Source organism: Panthera uncia, assembly GCF_023721935.1.
Source record: "Panthera uncia isolate 11264 chromosome A3 unlocalized genomic scaffold, Puncia_PCG_1.0 HiC_scaffold_11, whole genome shotgun sequence".
Classification (NCBI taxonomy): domain Eukaryota; kingdom Metazoa; phylum Chordata; class Mammalia; order Carnivora; family Felidae; genus Panthera; species Panthera uncia.
In genome coordinates, this window is record NW_026057578.1 from 74,285,154 (window position 1) to 74,303,792 (window position 18,639).

General features: G+C 39.4%; 1 pseudogene; it reads left to right on the forward strand.

Moving 5' to 3' along the window:
• The first annotated feature begins 15,707 nt into the window (after positions 1 to 15,707).
• Positions 15,708 to 16,342, forward strand: LOC125936323 (cofilin-1-like; annotated as a pseudogene).
• The last annotated feature ends 2,297 nt before the right edge of the window (positions 16,343 to 18,639 follow it).

Below are 18,639 nucleotides of genomic sequence, written 5' to 3' on the forward strand. Positions count from 1 at the left end.
TCATTTCACCATTGACCGTGTATTACCAATGACAGTTAACAGTCAGTCCAGATTCAAGAGAACACAGAGATATTTGGGACTCAAAGTTGACTCATATTATCAGTGTTGATCTGACTTTAAGTCTGTTTCAGAGGCATGAAACCAGAGTTTTCCTAAAGCTTAGGATACTGGGATAGTGGCCCCAAGTGAAAGTTTAAACATACTAACCTGGAGACATTTACAGATCTGTAGTTGCTAGTGATTACTAGGACTTGCAGGCTCGGCCAGTAATTCACTTGTGGTATCAAAAATGCCATGTTTCAAGACTTTTTAGATATCCATCCATACTTAGCAAAGCAAAGGTGTCTTCTCCGAAACCTTTTAAGTTGACATTCATTCATCCAAGAATTGAGCATAATGTTAAGAGTCATGAAGATATCTATCTATCTATCTACACATATATATACACACATATATATATACATATATATATATATATACATATATGTGTGTAGATAGATAGACACATATATACGTATATATATGTATAGACAGATAGATAGAGATATATATACCTGATCCTTTAAACATAATATTTTATATAACTACTATTTTACCAAATTTTCTCACATTGAATTTGCTGACAAGTGATATATTCAGTAATTTGTTATGTATCTTCTACATACAAGGCACTTTTATAGACATGCAGGGATTCTAAATATTAATAAGACATTGCACTGTTTTATACATTTATAACGTAATAGGCAAAATTATATATGTATACAATATATACAATAGAAACAACAAAACTAGTAGTTTAAAGATAATAGAGTGCTGTAATAGGTCTGAAAATAAGTCAGATTCTGAATAAGTGAAGAATAGGAAATGTGAAACAGAAATGTGTTATCCATGCTAAGACCTGAAAGGCTGGTAACATATAATAATAGGATGGAGCAGAAACAAATCTTAGACCAAGAGAACAGCAAGAAAAAAGGGAGGAGAGTCGAAATAGCAAAGAGCATCTTTGGGAGGGTATACTTGATTATAACATAGGAAATGTTATATAGAGAAAAGAGAGACCAAATATAATATAAAAACCTGGATGATTCCCTAAGGAGTTTACAAATTACTTAGTGGCCAATAGGAAATCACTAGTTTTCTTATAAGATAAAGGTATTATTTATTTAAAATATTTACTGGATTCTTACTTTATGTCAAGACAGACATAGCCTATGAAGTGAGGATCTTATAGTGTAATAGAGGGACAGAAAAAATCAAATACAATGGAAGGTGACATGATTTGTTATAAAGATTGGCAGGAGTTTTCTTTAGTAAAATTAATGTGAAAACAACTAAAGAATTATGGAGAGAGAGATAAAAGGCCAAGAGGTTCTAGTAATGAGAAGCAGTGGGTACCAGTAATTCTAGATTTGAAGTATAGCATAACCACTTACTAGCTTTGTAACCTTGAACAACTTGCTTGACCTTTCTTAAGTTGAGTTGCCACAACTACGAGTTAATGTTGCCTATCTCCTAGGAACCTGTAAACATTAAATAAGATAATGTATGAAAAGCACTTGACATCAAATAGGTAATCAATAGTGGTAGCAATTATTATAGCATTCTAGGTAAAAAGTAATTAAAGCTGCAGTGGAGAGTTGGCAACAGGAATGTGAAGGAAAAAGTAGAAGTAAGGTGGACTACAAAAGCACACTCTATAGCAGTGGATTTCAAACTATGGTGTACCTGTTTTAAAGAGAACATGTTTCTTTATCTCATTCAAAGTGATTCTGATTTGGGGATGGGGTGGGGGAAGATAGACAATCCAAGTGATTCTTGGCATATAGTCAGATTTTGAGAAACACTATCCTACAGGACTTGGTCACTAGCTGGATGTAGGGGATAAAGAGAGAATTCAAAGATGCTCACAGTAGGTACCAATCCAAGGATGGTGAACCCTCATGCTATGGATGAAGTTCAAAGAGGTTAGGTAAACATAGGTATATATGAATGCTGAGAAGAAAATCCATAGCCTTCATCAGATATTCAAAAATACTTCTATTCTGAAATGTTCAGCTTCATGACTTACATATTGTGGGTAAAAGAAATAAAAGATTAGCAATAGAAATAGAAAAGTCAGAACAATTCATACAATCTGGGATAATGCTGCTAGCAATTGATCACATGACCAGTAATAGAATATAGAGTATAGAGTTTGTTCTGGAAGGTAAATTTAGGAGGCAATCTGTGGAAAGAGGAAGAGGAACACCATAGGAATGGGGGAAATCTTTAAAAGGAAAAATGAGAGGAGAAAACAGAAGGTGGCCAGACCTAAGAGTTTGGATAATGGCTCCGTAGAGTAGATACAGAGTGAGTGACCCCTAAAGGAGCCCTGAGTTTAGTTAGGAAAGCCAGGTAACTGAAAGTTTCAAAAACCAGGAAAAGATCAATAGTGTTCAATACCACAGAGATCAGACATTGAGAGCCAAAAGAAACGTTAGTTGTTGACTCGGTCATCAGCAACGTCAGAAGAGATTGGGGTTAGGTTGCAAATGGTTAATGAAGGACTGAGTGAGTATTAATTAAAATACTTGTTCTAAGTTCATAAATTACATTTTCTCTGAAGAAAACAGGAGTTCAATGAAAGGCTTCTTTGAATTTTCACCCCACTGAAATTCTGTTTAAATCGCGTACTCTGGCAGCAAAAGAACCACAGTTTGGGGTAAGGTAAGACCACTCAGGTGCAGTCTTAGGCTTAATGCTTAGAGTTTCCATTTCCAAAGGAGAACTATCCCCAGTAGCCATAGAGACTGATTCAAAAGCCAATTACTTCCGCGTGCCTCTATCCCCTACTTGGTCTGATTTGTGGTGAAGGCTAAGCACAGAGGGAAAACGTCAAATAAAATGTTCACTGTCTCCATAAAATACCATCACACTACAAGAGGATAATCCTGCTTCTTTGAACTAGCTAAAAACTGACCTTCCCTCACTCAAACTGCCTGTAAGAGTCCCAGGACAGGTTGTTCTGACATTCTTTTAATATCATCTCATCATCACAGCCAAAACTAATCACAAGAATATTACCCGTTGACAGGTGCATTTATTCTGTCAATTAAATCAGATGGTTAAATCGAAATGTGCCCCAAATCTCTCTTGTTTGCATTATCCATATTGGCGTTTCTTGGCCGTGGTTCATTGCTGGCTGGAAGTCGTCCAGCCCCCACAGAGTCACTTTGCAATATTGTGCCAGCAAGTTTCCATGCTCTGCAGCAGCCACTCCAGCGAGGCCAGAACAGCACTACAGGACTGACCTGGAATGTTATATTGCTTCACTAAGATTTATTAAAAAATGGAAGGAGAGAGACTTAGATCAATGTTTTTGGAATGGAAGAGGATATATCACCTCATGGCTAAGCACAGGTGACACGTGGGCAATGAAGCGAAGATGCTAAAGACAGGCAGTGAAGAAGGTTCAAGGAAGGATAAAACCAGCCGTATGCCTGCAGCTTTCTGCCCCTTTTCTACAACTCCCCTCCATCAAAGTCTCCAAAGAAAAGCAGAGCCTTGAAGACTGACTCCTTCTGTTTTGAAGACCACTGCCCCAAGAAGATATGCAAATATACCCACACCCAGCAGTAGAGCCTAAATTCTGCGACAGAGCCCATGCCTATATTCCTACAACAGAGAGGGAGTTTACCCATTTTGGCCACAACAACTAATCACAGTGAGGCACATTAAGGGCAGGTCTAGGATTCTAGTCCCTGATGTAGAGTTGAAGTGCCAGAATATTTTGGCTCCCAACTCAAAATCCCTCGCTTTTTCAGCCAGTGTCTTCACCTAAGCATAGCTATAAACATGCCTCCTTTTTTGTAAGATGCATTTGAAAAGCAAATAGTTCTGCTTTGGAGAGTATGAATAGAAAACACAAAAATGAAATGGGGAGGTAATGAGTGCAAAAAAAAAAATCTAGAGCATGAACAACAGTTGACATATTAGATTATAATGGTAGCGCCACTGGAGAATGTCATGTCCTCTAAAGATATGTTTGGACATAACTGCAAATTTCAGTCTGTGTATTATCTACCCAAAAGGTCCTAATGGCTTCTTGGAAACATTTCAGATTGTCAAATAAACATACATGTAGACTACTGTTTTTAAAGCTCAGTATTGCATTATCTTACCTAAATACCAGTAAGTTCTCAATATCTGTAAACTGTATTTAGCTTTTGTGTCAGTTTGCATTATCTACCCGAAGAGCTTAAAACAGAGTCAGTGATCTTTCTTTCTTTCTTTCTTTCTTTCTTTCTTTCTTTCTTTCCTTTGTTGCTTGCTTGCTTGCTTGCTTTCTTGCTTTCTTTTTTTGGTCAAGCTTTTCACCTTTAAAGCATGGCATGAGATTTTAGCTACTCAATCCTCATTGACTCTAATGGTTCAGTCCCCATATACACTTAAAGAGTTTAGATCTATGATTTATCTTTGAGAACAGTTACAATCAATCAGGTAAATATTCTGGCCATTTCTCAGGCAGGTATTCAATCCACCTGAGAGAAGCTGTTTTGGCCTATTTTGTAAATCTTTATTTGAGCACTTCTAAAAATATGCATAGTCTATCTCCAAGAGAATTATTTGATCTCCAGCTTAGCTAATTAGCATTTAGGACATGGATTGCACATAATAAAAAACATATATTAAGACTGTTGGGGAGGGTCACCTGGGTGACTCAGTTGGTTAAGCATGTCTGACTCTTGATTTAGGCTCAGGTCATGATCTCAAGGTTCATGAGTTGAGCCCCATGTTGTGCTGCATGCTGACAGCATGGGGACTGCTTGGGATTCTCTTTCTCCCTCTCTCTCTGTCCCTCCTCTACCGTCTTTCTCTCTCTCTTAAAATAAATGAATAGGGGCGCCTGGGTGGCGCAGTCGGTTAAGCGTCCGACTTCAGCCAGGTCACGATCTCGCGGTCCGTGAGTTCGAGCCCCGCGTCAGGCTCTGGGCTGATGGCTAGGAGCCTGGAGCCTGTTTCCGATTCTGTGTCTCCCTCTCTCTCTGCCCCTCCCCCGTTCATGCTCTGTCTCTCTCTGTCCCAAAAAAATAAACAAAAACGTTGAAAAAAAAATTAAATAAATAAATAAATAAATAAATGAATAAACTTAAAATATTTTTTTTAATTGTCATGGAAAAAAATAGCTACCAAATATGCACACAAACCAGTGTGGAGGACTTATCAACTAGGAGTTCTGGAACATCATGGCCAGTTCAGTAAGACTGAGTTGGTCCCTGCTGAGAAGGTGAAATAGGCGGATTCCAATAGGATCAGACGCAGAGCAAGGCTTAGTCTACATTTTAAGTAATTATTTCTCAAAGACCCAGTCAATAATTAAATAGGCTCTATTTCCTAAAGCCTAGTATTTGATTTCTTATGTGAAAGGGATAGGAAAATGTCTCTCCTATGTTCCAAAGTCAAGCTAATATAATAGGTACAACCAAAGAGCTGAAAGTCAGATGTGGGTGCCATATCAAAAAGGTGCAATTTATTATAGGCTTTCTGTGTTCCAGGTATTGTTTGAAGTGCTTTGCATATATTATTTAATTTTTTCAAAAGTGTATGAAGTGTGATTTATCATATCCATTTAACAGTTAAGGAAACTGGGACTCAAAGAGTCTCGGTAACTTAACCACAGCATGTAAGTAAACTAGCCAAGATTCAAGTTCAAGTCCTTCTGATCCCAAAGTCTGAACACTGAACCTTTATAGTCTGCTGTTATCCTTGACCATGCCTGGTGTATCCAGATAGGAAGTAGATTATTGATTTTATCATAAATAGCTCAAAATTTTGTATCTTGTTAAGATGTGGAAAGATATAATCCCCTTAAGGAAATGACTTAATAATTCAAGAACTCAAACTCGATCAATCGATCAATAGATAGATCTATGCCACTAACTTACTTTTTGAAAGTACTCACAAATAAGACTTCCCTTATATTCCTTATATTCCCCTTCCCTTATATTCACCCTAATGGTGGTACTATGAACCTATCAGTATGGTCTCAATGTCAACCAAAACCATTAAATGCTCCTTCAATCCTACACATCTAAATCTTCTCTATGGTTTAGAATGTATTTCAATTCCTACCTCTTCTATTAGTTTCCCTTATAGAGACTTTCCATAATGCCTTCTTTAGGTAAATGATCTTCATAATCTCTGCTTTTTCTAACCAGTCATGGCCATCTCTGTATACATCATATTTTGACATACACTGGGTGTACTTGAAGGTCTGGAACTGTCTTTTAATTGTTTGCATGTCTCCACAAAATACAAATCTCTCCATTATGTTCATTAACTGAGAGAACAGACTTCATTTTATATTTTTTACTCTAATTCAGTATCCTAAAGGGGGGTGGGGGTGGGGGTGGGAAACGTCTGTTTAAGTCCTTAAAAGTTTACCAAATATGTTCCTAGCATGTTGGGAATACAGTAATGACACAAAATAGTTGTTGAACTCAAATAAAATCCTATCACTTTTGGTGACTTCAATTTTTAAGATCCAACTTCTGGAAGAAATCTCTTCCATCCTTTCTAACTATTGACCAACAGGGAAGAAAATTTGTTAAAACCAACAACTTCACATTTGAGTGACTAATTTATGTAGGTGTTTACACTACCATAGCCCTTTAAGACCCCTACATCTCTAGAGGTTAAGCTGCCCCTGAAGAAGCTGTAGAAATGCAAGACATGTGATGGGCTTCTCTGCTCTGACTCTGGTTTATCCAATATGAGTTTTGAATGTGGTTGACAATAGACATCAGAAGCTGGTTTAAGTGAATATATGTCAAACCCTAACAAGTGACTCTTACTTTGTTGAGAGGATTATCAGCCTCAGTAAGAATCGGATGAAGGTATGGACTGGAAAAATGCAATTACAACCACTAAAATTCCACAAATTTGGCCCATGCTTAAATCAGCTTAACATAAACCAAATCAACACAGACTTGACTTTTATTCCTAAAGTCAACTAGGCATCACATCAATGTCAAGGAACATGAAGTAAGAGAGAAGAAGCCCCTGGAAAATGGCCAGATTTTTAAGACTCCATGCCATATGAGTCTTTTTCCTTGGGTTGAGCCTTGTTACCATTAATTAGTAACTTCACTTGGGACTAAAGGGGTATCAACCATCTGACTTCCATTTGTCAAGAGATTTCTGATAAAAAGCAAAAAAAATGAACGCATGGTAAATTCTGGACTACCTATGCTCCCCAAGGGTTTGGCATATGACTAAGCAAATACACTAGCCCAATGGTTCCACCTTTCTAAATGAATGGGCCTGGCTCCAGAAAACACAAATCTTATAAGGTTGCCTGGACTGCCAGCTGCCTCAATTTTAGCACAACGATTTAATGTATTTTAAATAAATGTAACATAAGGAAAAAATGCTTTGTACAAATTGGTCATCTGTTGTTTTTCTGGCTGGCACCATGATTTATGTAATATATCAGTAGAACGACATCTCTCTATCTGTCTCTTGGATAACAAAGTACATATGCAAGTTTCTTTATAGTGCTTTAACCCCCTGATGACTAGAAAGGTCCTACTGATGATTTATTTCTTATACAGCATCTAAGTAAGTTAAAGAAGCTGTCAAATAATTCAAGTATTTTATGTTTTATCTGTTCTACTCTTACCCTGGATGCCACCATCATATTCCTCACACTCAGAGCTGTGCATTGTATTTTTCATTGTGTACAAAAGTCAGCACTCAAGATTTGGGTGACATCCATCTCTACTCAAACTAGCATTAACTAAATTGTCATAATATCCCAAATTAGTCTTTATTGATTTATGCTAATCATAAGGGCCACATGTGTATATTTACTTTCTATTCCTTCTTTTCTCCTCACGGAAAAAAATAGAAATAATATATTCCTCCAGTTTAGCAAAGCATAATGCAATTCTTGTTTTTGGTAGAGTACCAATACCAGGGATGACATCAGCACAAATCACTAGAGCATGAAATAGAACAATTTTTTAACCTATTTTGGATCACACAAATATATTGTGAAAGTCTTATGAAAATTTGGAGGCCTCTCCCCAGAGCAATGTATATTAGCTCTTACATAAAATTTTGCATAAAATTTCAAGAGGTTCACAAGCCAGAAGAACATAACAATATGATTTTGTATGTCTTTCAAAGATAAAGCATTGTTTTAGCTCTCTAATTAATCCCACAGGAATAACATGGTGGATTTGTGTTGTAGCTTGCTTGTAACAATTGTTTCTGGGCTAGTTAGCTTTTTTTTGGAGCTAATGAGGAAGGGGGTCATAGGTTCAATTCATTTAGGGGTCAGTTGGTTGTCATACAAAGAAAAGGCCTTTGCCATATTGCTGGCCCACCATCTTGCAAATTTATGCATTTTTCTCACCAATAAGAGAGTGGATTGCTAAGAACAAATCATCATTTCTTCTGGAAGGAAAACTCACAAGTGCTTTTCCTTGCTTTGAGGATATCAATAATTATATAATTATTGGAAGTGGCAATGTGTTATAGAAAGAGGATGAGGGTCAAGAGATCAGAGCCAAAGTCTGCCATAAACTAGCAAACTGTAGGACTTTCAGCAAGTTATTTGGCTTCTCTGGGTCTGTCTTCTCATTAAATAAGAGGATCATACTACATAGTAAGAAATATTTCAACTCAAAAACTCTAATATTAAGGATAATTGTATATGAAGGAGAAAGAATTGCATATTGTAGCAAAAACAAAAGTACATACAAACGGGGAGCCCCTGACAGTATTCAAATGATTCCATAGTAATAACAAAGTTCCCTGACTGAAGCATTCTTATCACTGTCATTGATTATGGGAAAGCTTAATTCACAAAAATGTGACATACTGATTTACTTTTATAGTCAATCTACATATATATATATATATATACATATATATATATATATAGTGCTTTAACCCCCTGATGACTATACACACATACACACACACACACACACAATTAAAGTCCTAAGGAAGAAAATACACACGCACCAGTAAGTTAACAAAAGAGAAGAATATAATTTTTAAATATGTAAAACTTTGTTGGTTCAGCAGAAAGGGACAGGGAGAGATCCTGAAAGGAACCCATCTTTCCCTAAGTCGGAAAAATCAGACAGTTTCTCTGTATAGGCTGATGAAACAAAGCACAGATTAAAGCATGTAATTACCAAACTTACACTACTTATGATAAAAACACCACCTATCTTTAAAACCTCTCTGTATTTCTTTTTTTTTTTAGATGTAACATACCACACACACACACACACACACACACACACACACACACACACACTGGATAGACACTGTTAAGTCACATTTCATGGTTTGGTTTTGTTTTGTTTTTCTTTTTTCCAACACCAAAAAATGCCTCTCTTTTCATTTGTTTTATAGTCTGCTAATTTGGCTACGGAGCTAATGCCCATTTAAGGGAATATGGTGTGGGACGACTGTGCAGCAATATTAAGTGAGGAAGCCATATGTTTCTTAGCCCCAGCATACTGTCTGTGACTGCCCTCACCCTTGTGGGTTAGCTTTTTCATCAGATAGGCCTGCAGCGGGTGGGATGCCTTTTTTACAGGTGTTTGGTGGAGATCACACACAAAATAAAGATTTCTAAGGGGAGTGAGGTGTGCAAAACATCCAGAAATAGCAACTTGTTTTCACTTAAGATGCAATCCACAGAGGACTGTTCAGACTCTTAATTTATAGTATTATCTTTATATATCATAAGTGACTGCCTGCCCCTGGGTAGCTGACACAGTGCCCAGCATATTCAGAGCTGTCTGGTTTCGATCATGTTATAGTCTGTCTAGAAAAGTATTAGAAACAAACTTCTTACGCCACTAGATTCAGTGACCAAAACTGAAAATACATTTCATCAGAGAAGCATTTCATGTTAAATTCCAAGGGTACACTTTCTAATGAGGAGATTAAAAGGTAGTGTCATTAAATATGTCCACACTACCAAACCCCTTTTTACAAACTGTCATCAGAGTCTCCTCTAATTTGCTATTTGGGGGTGCCACTGAAGAGAGATAGGCAGAAACATACAATATAGTCAAAAAGGCCCTCAACTAAGCAGAAGGTTAAACACAGGCACTGACAGTTCCCATCATCTGAAATTATATTATCGTGGTTTCCTTGAGCTCAAGAGAATTCTCTTCTACTGACTCATTTGCTGCCCAAATTAAAGTGTAGGTGCACACAGCCTCAAAGAGGAAATCAAACAAGAGAGAGGGTATAAAAACAATACAACTGGAGAAGCATGAGGTTTATATTTTTATGCTAATGTGCTGGTAAGAAAAGGGCTCCATTTGGGGAGCAATAAAGAAAGGGGTGGGGGGGAGGCTGTGAGCAGATCTCGGTAAAAAACACAGAGGCTTTCTATGCAGATGGGGGATTTAAAAGAAGTAAAATGATAACCACATAGTCAAGAGACTAGAAAAGAGACCTTGATGTTTGATAGTTGTAATAACCTGCAGAGTGCTCTAATGGCTCGGGGATCAGGTGCAGAGCTCCAGCAATAACGAGAGCTGAATAATTATCTCGGCCGTATCTGTATCACCAAAGTCCCAGCGTATGAGCTATATAAGGAGGCTTCTGCTGCCTCTCCAAGATTTCCTGAAATGTTAAATCACTGATTTGGGAGCACTTCCAGCATTAGTACTGCCCAGTTAGAAAGAAATAAAGCCCAGAATTCTCCTGTGGCAGTTCTAATGTCTTTGTTAATTATGAATTATGGGTAAACATGCAGACTCACAGAGGTCACGGCTGTCAGCAACAATAGTTTTCAAGAAGGATTTTTACGAGGGTCTTTTTCACTCCACCATAATGTCCATTTTATATACATAAACAGAGCCAGGCATACAAAAAATGGTGTTTGCTTTTGAGGGGAGCTGTATTTTTTTTTCTCTCTTTTCCTCACCTCCCCCTCCCCTTGTGTGGAGGCATGTAGCCACAGCCAAAGCAAAGCGGTTCCTAACTAGAGTTCTCCTCTGTGACTGACAACAGCTGCACCATTCCAAGGACTAGACAGAAAGTGTCGCTGGGGCTGAGGCTGGGTTAATGATCAGACACTGAAAACCACCTCTTTCTTGTTAATAGAGTAAGCGGCCAGTTGGGTAACCCATCAGCAGTGGTCACCTTTCACATACAATGGAGAAACAAAAGCTGCATACAGTATGCTTGATTAACCTCACTTAAATGGCAATGCTAATCTCAAATCTATCCCAAGAGTGTATATAAACAGGATTAAAATTATATTATGTGTGGATCCAGCCCAACAAAAGCAACTGGCACAAAATCATTTTAATTAGGTGGTAGCGGCTGTAACTCATTCAACTTTGGCATTAATTCTTTTCGTCCCATCAAAGAACTTCTGGGCCTTACTGTAAGACAGTGTGAATGCAGCCTAAAGGAGATGCTCGGGGGACATGAATCACTCTCATGCCTCAGCTTCACCCATTATGCGTCGACATATCGAAGGTAGGTTAGACAGTACAACCAGATCAAACTCTGATTAGAATATTCAGAAAATCTGTGACGATCTTTGTACGCAACTTTGTCTAGGCAGACAACATGTATAGAAAAATGGGTTGGCAAATTTTGCCATGCTGACCTTCAAATGTCAAATAATGGTAAGTATTAGTACTCACTTTGGGGACTGTTTTCTTCACACATAGCAAACTTAGGAACTATGTTAACCTCTGGATGTGGGAAAAACAGATTTCATGGCCAGGCCCTCTTCATTTCTCTTTCCGCCCTTTCCACTCCTGGTCCATTTAAATGACATTTTCTTGTCATGGGGCCTATGAGGCCTCTCCAGGTTCTATCTCAGAACAGATGTCACAGGGCAACCTCCCACAACCCTTTCTTGAGGAAGGTCCTTTGTTTACTTGAACTGACTTTTAAGATGAAGGCCAAGCAAGGTTAATCACACTTCAGATCATATAAGAGAAAATACATTGTAAAGAAACATTCTCTTCAGTTTCACAGGGAACACAGAAATAACATGAAATCAAAACGCCCGGAGAGCATCAGGTAACTCCAATTTCTAGATGGTTCTGTCCAGCCCAAGTGCTTAGCGACAATGCAGTCTCGCTGTACACATCTGAGTTACCTGCAAGCCGTCACACTTTAATAACCATCATCCGAGGGGCGCCTGGCTGGCTCAGTAGGTTAAGTATCCAACTCTTGATTTTGGTTTAGGTCATGATCTCACGGTTCATGAGACTGAGCCCCATAATGGACTCTGCACTGACAGCACAGAGCCTGCTTGGGATTCTCTCTCCCTTTCTTTCTGCCCCTCGCCCCACTCATATGCACATGCTCGCTCTCTCGCTCTCTCTCTCTCTCTCAAATAAAACATTTTTTAAAAACATCATCCTATTTTTAAACCTGTTTCCTAGAAGAAATAGTACCTTAGAGTGGGTTGATCTTTCTCAACCTATTCAGAAGGGAACACAAAGAAGATTCCCACAGATGGTGTCCCCAGTCCCAACCTCCTCCCCCACAAACATTCCCAAGGCCTAGATGAGCCCCACCTCCCTCTCTCTGTCCTGCTACAGAAAGGGCAGCTAGACGCATGGTGCATCTCTCTTAGTAAGAACTCATAAGAGGGGCGCCTGGGTGGCTCAGTCGGTTGAGCGTCCGACTTTGACTCAGGTCATGAACTCGTGGATTGTGAGTTTGAGCCCCACGTCGGGCTCTGTGCTGACAGCTCGGAGCCTGGAGCCTGCTTCGGATTCTGTGTCTCCCTCTCTCTCTGCCCCTAACCCACTTGCATTCTGTCTCTGTCTCTCTCAAAAATAAATAAACATTAAAAAACTTTATAAAAAGAAATCATAAGAAATTTAGGAAACTAATATGTATTAAATATATACCTTGGAACAGGCGTTGCCTTCCCAGTCATCCCATGCACCTCTAGCACATGACTCCTCACCCCTGGGGAGCTCTGACACAGCACCTATACCCAGGGCCTCACCCCCAAGGATACCGATGCAACTTGTTATGCAGTCAACACATATTATTATTATTATTATTATGGTTATTAGTAGTATTATTAACCTGACTATGTAGATAAAATGAACTTACCAACCAGAGTGAAAAAAGGGAGTCTGTTATTGGCTTTAACTGAAAACTTCTAAAATATACGGAGAGAGATGTAGTCTTCTAACTTTGACAATAATGACTTGTAGAAAATCTGACTATAAATATCTTCAAGATCTGGGGGTGCTTAGGAAAGACACCAGGTTATTCTGAATGATAGAACAAAATATAGAAGTGAAGAGAAAGAGGAAAGTGAATTCAACGTTCAAACCAAGTGAAAGTTGAGGCAAAGTCTGAGTGACATAGGAGAAATGTGGCACGGCTTCCTTGAGAAACTGCATAGATGGTAAAGAAGGTAGTAATGAGAGAAAAATCCAGAATAGCAGAAAAAACAAGCTACTTTGCTAGCTGATTTTTGAATAGGAAAAAGAAATTGTTTTATTGAGTCAATAAACCAATTCCCATTTCATAATTCCTTAATTCTGTTTGGATTAAGAAACCAAACCGTGTCTCCTAGGAGCAGAATAATTTTTACAGTGTGTTAAAAAGAAATCTTGCTGTATTTAAAAAAAAAATTAAGTTTTAAACAAAGTTAGCTTATGCACCAGATTACCAGGACTCTGAGAAGCTCAAAAGTCAGGAGGAAAGAGGAGGGGTGATCTGGAGCTTGGCCATGGCTATTGTGAGGGAGGCGATTGGATCCACTCAAATGCTCCTTAAATCAAGCTTCTATTTTCTCTCTACTCTCATTTTCACTTTTGCCTTTTAATGTTGCCTGAATCTATTCCAAGTGTCCTTTGCCATGGCAACACCTGCAGGTGAAGGCCTTGCTCCTCACTGCCAGCCTCACCAGTGATGAAGAGGCAACTAATCACCGCACAAGGACAGGAGTGCAATCTCCAAGACACCCATGAACAATTTGAGTATGAGGGTGTCCCTGAAGCACCCTCTTCTCACAGGTGTTTAACCTGTTTAGCCATATACCAGGAAAAGGGAAAGTAAACGAAGACCCTTTATTTCGTTGGTGTTTTCATTTGATCATCTCCCCCAAAGCGCTGCATTATCTAAATTTGTATTAAGAGTCTCAAGGTGTCAGTTACTTCAGTGGCATGTCATAGGGTCCCAAAAGTGGAGAAGGAGCTCTCTCTCTCTCTGCTTGCCCTCCCTCTCCTACACCTCCAAGCCCATGAGGATCTAAGGCCAGCTCTAATGCTAACCCTTGCATGCCAAGTGACAATGGCCAGGGCCAAGGTGTACGACATCTCAGCCTTCTGGGCCTCTGTCAATCATTCCCCAATTCTGAAAACACTCTTATTCAGAGATGTTTTCAGTCCAATCACCTGTGCTTCTTATTCATGCCATCAGTAAACATAGAATGTTATCCACTTCTGTTTGACGTTACAGCCTTTCAAGATAGGCTCTTAAAGCACTTCATGAACCTTGTCTGGATGCCAAGTATGGCCTTTCTTCCCCTTATTCCAAGGGACAAACAGGCACATAAGAGCCAAGAATCTGACCCAGTGTCTGCCTCAAATGACTCAACACCAAGGCTAGAAAGAGCTCTGAAGAGCTGGTGTTCCAACCACCCACTTACCCAGCCTGTCTTTGTTAGTTATTATTTCTACAAAGCTTTATATACCTTGGCAGGTCAAGGAGACGACATGTGGCAAAGTAGTATTGTTACTTGTTGAGACTTATTGCAAAGTGTTCAGTGTGATTTAAACTCTACGCAAACTTGCTATTTCTTTTTATTTACAAAGTTGACATATTATTCTCTAAAATTTGCAATAGATGGGGCTGACATCTGATTGGGCAAGACAATGGCAGGACTTGAGCATCGTGTAAGGCCTGCAAATCTAAACTCACAGTATAAAACCTCCATGTCTAATTGTTCTGCTCTCAAGAAGTCTCCTCTATAAGCATAGCTGTTAGTGGTATTACATTCATTCCTCCATCAAATGCCAAATCAAAACTTTCAGCAGAAGTTTTGCTTTGGAAACCTCTGGGGTTAAAGGTCAGGAAGTTAGGAGCAAGCAACCAGCAGTCATCAGTCTCATGAATCATCTAGATGGTCCAAAGAACATCTCCCATGGCCACCTACTCCTCTCCACTCTATTCTCAGTGCCCATGAAACTTGTTTTGTCAAACCTTCTCCCAGCTTTCTTAAGTAGCACATCCTCTTTGAAAGGGTGATTATAGTACCTCCTTCATAAGGTTGTTGTAAGTATCTAATGGATTAATACATTGCTTACAAAAGTTACCGGCACACAGTGATCTTTCCATAATTGCTTATTATGTAAGAAAAGGAGGAATTCAGGAGGAAGAGATAAGACAAAGAACCTTAGATAAAGATTAAATTACACACTTAAGGACACACCAACTAGTGGTATAACCAAGACAGTCATGAAAGTCTCCAAACCTCTCATTCACAGTATGACCACTGCCATATTATGCAAGTACCCAAATGAAATACAAAAACATCTACGTATGAGCTAAACACATAAACATATTCCATGTTAAAGACCACTTAAAATTTGAATTTGAAGATTTGGTTTCGTCTGTTGGATCAAGGCCGCAGCTGCAATAGCTCTCATCTTTCTGTCTCTCCTTGCTCTGCCTCACCTTTCATATCTGGAAACATGGCCTCTGGTGTGGCCATCTCTGATGGCATCATCAAAGTGTTCGATGACACGAAAGCACGTAAGTCATCAACCCCAGAGGAGGTGAAGAAGTGCAAGGTGCTGATGTTTTTCTGCCTGAATGAGGACAAGAATATCATCCTGAAGAAGGGCAAGGAGATTCTGGTAGGTGATCTGGGCCAAACTGTAGAAGACGAACCCTATGTCACCTCTGTGCAGATGCTCCAGATAAGTACTGCCACTATGCGCACTATGATGTAACCTAGGAGACCAAGGAGAACAAGAAGGAGGACCTGCTGTTTATCTTCTGGGCACCTGAGTCTGAACCCCTTAAAAGCACAGTGATCTATGCCAGCTCTAAGGACACCATCAAGAAGCTTACAGGGGTCAAGCATGAATTACAACCAAACTGCTACAACGAGGTCAAAGACCACTGTACCCTGGCAGAGTAGCTGAAGGGAAGGGGGGCAGTGCCATCATCTCCCTGGAGGGCACACCTTTGTGAGACCCCTCTGGCCTCCTGCCTAGAGCATCTGGCAGCCCCAGACCTACCTTCGGGGGACTGTAAGCCTTCCTCTTCCTGCCAGACTGGAGGGGTTGGTGGAATCCCAGCAGGGGGAGAGCAGTCCCTTCACCCCAGTTGCCAAACAGCCCCCACCTCTTGCCTCCTTCCCTGACAGTTCTGGGCTTCCCAAACTGCTTTTGATCTTCTGATTCCTCTTGGGTTAAAGTAGACCAGTTGCCCCCAGGCACCTCAGTTTTTTTGGGGGGGATACATTTTTTAATGATACCCCAACTCTCCACTTGTTCCTCCCCTTTCCCATGCTGCCAACTTCTACCTGCAATAGTGGCTCTGTGCTTGTCTGTTTCGTTCTGTATATAAATGGAATGTTGTGGAGATGACTCCTTCCTTGGGCTGCCTGGTTCCCCTCCCTTTTTCCCCCTGGCTGCTGCCACTCATGGAAGCAGGACCAGTAAGGGCCCTTCAATTTAAACACACGCATACACACACACACAACAATAAAAAGGCTTGCTAACGGGAAAATAAAGTTTTAGTTTCTCAATTTATATACTTATGCTATCTATCTATATTTGATGTTTATTTATTTTTGAGAAACAGAGCATGAGTGGGGAAGGAGCGGAAAGAAAGAGGGAGACACAGAATCAGAAGCAGGCTCCAGGCTCTGAGCTGTCAGCACAGAGCTCAAACGCAGGGCTTGGACTCATGAACCATAAGATCATGACCTGAGCTGAAGTTGGACACTTAACCAACTGAGCCACTCAGGTGCCCCTTATGCTATGTATATTAAGTTCAAAAAAAAAAATTAAAAATAATGAGCTTAAAATAAATATATACATATACACACATACAGAAGTTATGGTATTTCCCCAGAGCCAGTGGATCATCTTGTACTCCCCACTGAGGAGATGCCTGGTGTTTTTCACCTACAATTGTAGTTTAGTTCTCTTATATTCCTTATATAATCTCTTATATTCTCTTATATTCCTTTTAGGTTGTGACCTAGTGAAGGACAAGAACAAAGATTTGAGTAAGACTTGTAAAACTTCAGATTTAAGTGGCATTGTCTGACATTATGTGAGTAATTAATAAATACACAATGGATATTCCTCAATAGGAATGTGCCATTAGGGTGGAATGAAATAAAGTGCAGTAGCACCAGCTTTCATGGAAATCTGAGCTGATTCCAAAAGCCCCAGTTGAAATAGAAACTCATGCTTCCCTATTTCCCAGAGTTCCAACTACAGGGTCTTATACATAAAAGATGCCTATGTGAAAACGTGTTGATCTCTACATCTTAGGGGAATGTTCACATGGCAATTCTTTTTCTGCAAACTTGACAGGTAGGATTTTAGATTAAGAGATAAGATGACCAAAGTAGAAGCAGGGAATTATTTGAATGTTGCTTTATATAAGCAGAGCCCTCTGTCCAGAGCTATCAGTGCTTACATTAAAAATCGTAAGCTAGGGGTGACTGGGTGGCTCAGTCTGTTAAGCATCCAACTCTTGGTCTTGGCTCAGGGCATGATCTCGTGGTTCAAGAGTTTGAGCCTCACATCAGGCTCTGTGCTGACAGTGCGGAGCCTGCTTGAGATTCAATCTCTCCCTCTCTCTCTGCCCCTCCTATGCTCTCTCTCACTCAAAAATAAACACACTTAAAAAAAAAAAAAACCATAAGCTAAGAAGACATCAGTCATATAGAAAAACCACAGCTAATTCCATGAAATACAACTACTTACTGTTAATATTTATCCTCTTGGAAAGAATTTAGATCCACCATTCTAGCTATGCTAACAGTGACAGATGAAAGATACAATACACAAAAGTATTTCCTTAGTAAACAGACAAGGACTAAAAAGTCTTTAACCCTAAACCACAATTTCTTTATATTTCTACAAACTAGACTTCCACCCAGCTATCTAGTATTGAAAGTTAAATATTCAATTTTTAATGTTTATTTATTTTTGAGAGAGACAGAGAGAGAGAGAGAGAGAGAGCATGAGCAGGGGAGGGGCAGAGAGAGAGGGAGACACAGAATCCGAAGCAGGCTCCAGGCTCCGAGCTGTCAGCACAGAGCCGGACGTGGGGCTCGAACTCACGAACTGTGGGATCATGACCTGATCCGAAGCCAGACACCTAACCGACTAAGCCACTCAGGCGCCCCCGAAAGTTAAATATTCAAAACTGGAGCTTTAGTTCAGTAATCACTTAAATTTTCATTGCAATGCCTCTTCATGGATGTAAAATGGATGGATTTCACTTTAAAAAATACTTCTTTTTTTTCTTGTAGTTTTTTTTTAACTGTAATTATTTTTGTGTCAGAAATGTAATTGTACTCCGTATTGAAAGCTAACCCAGTGGGGAAATAATTTTGCACAATTACAGAAAGTTTTAATAAAAGACTGATAAGTA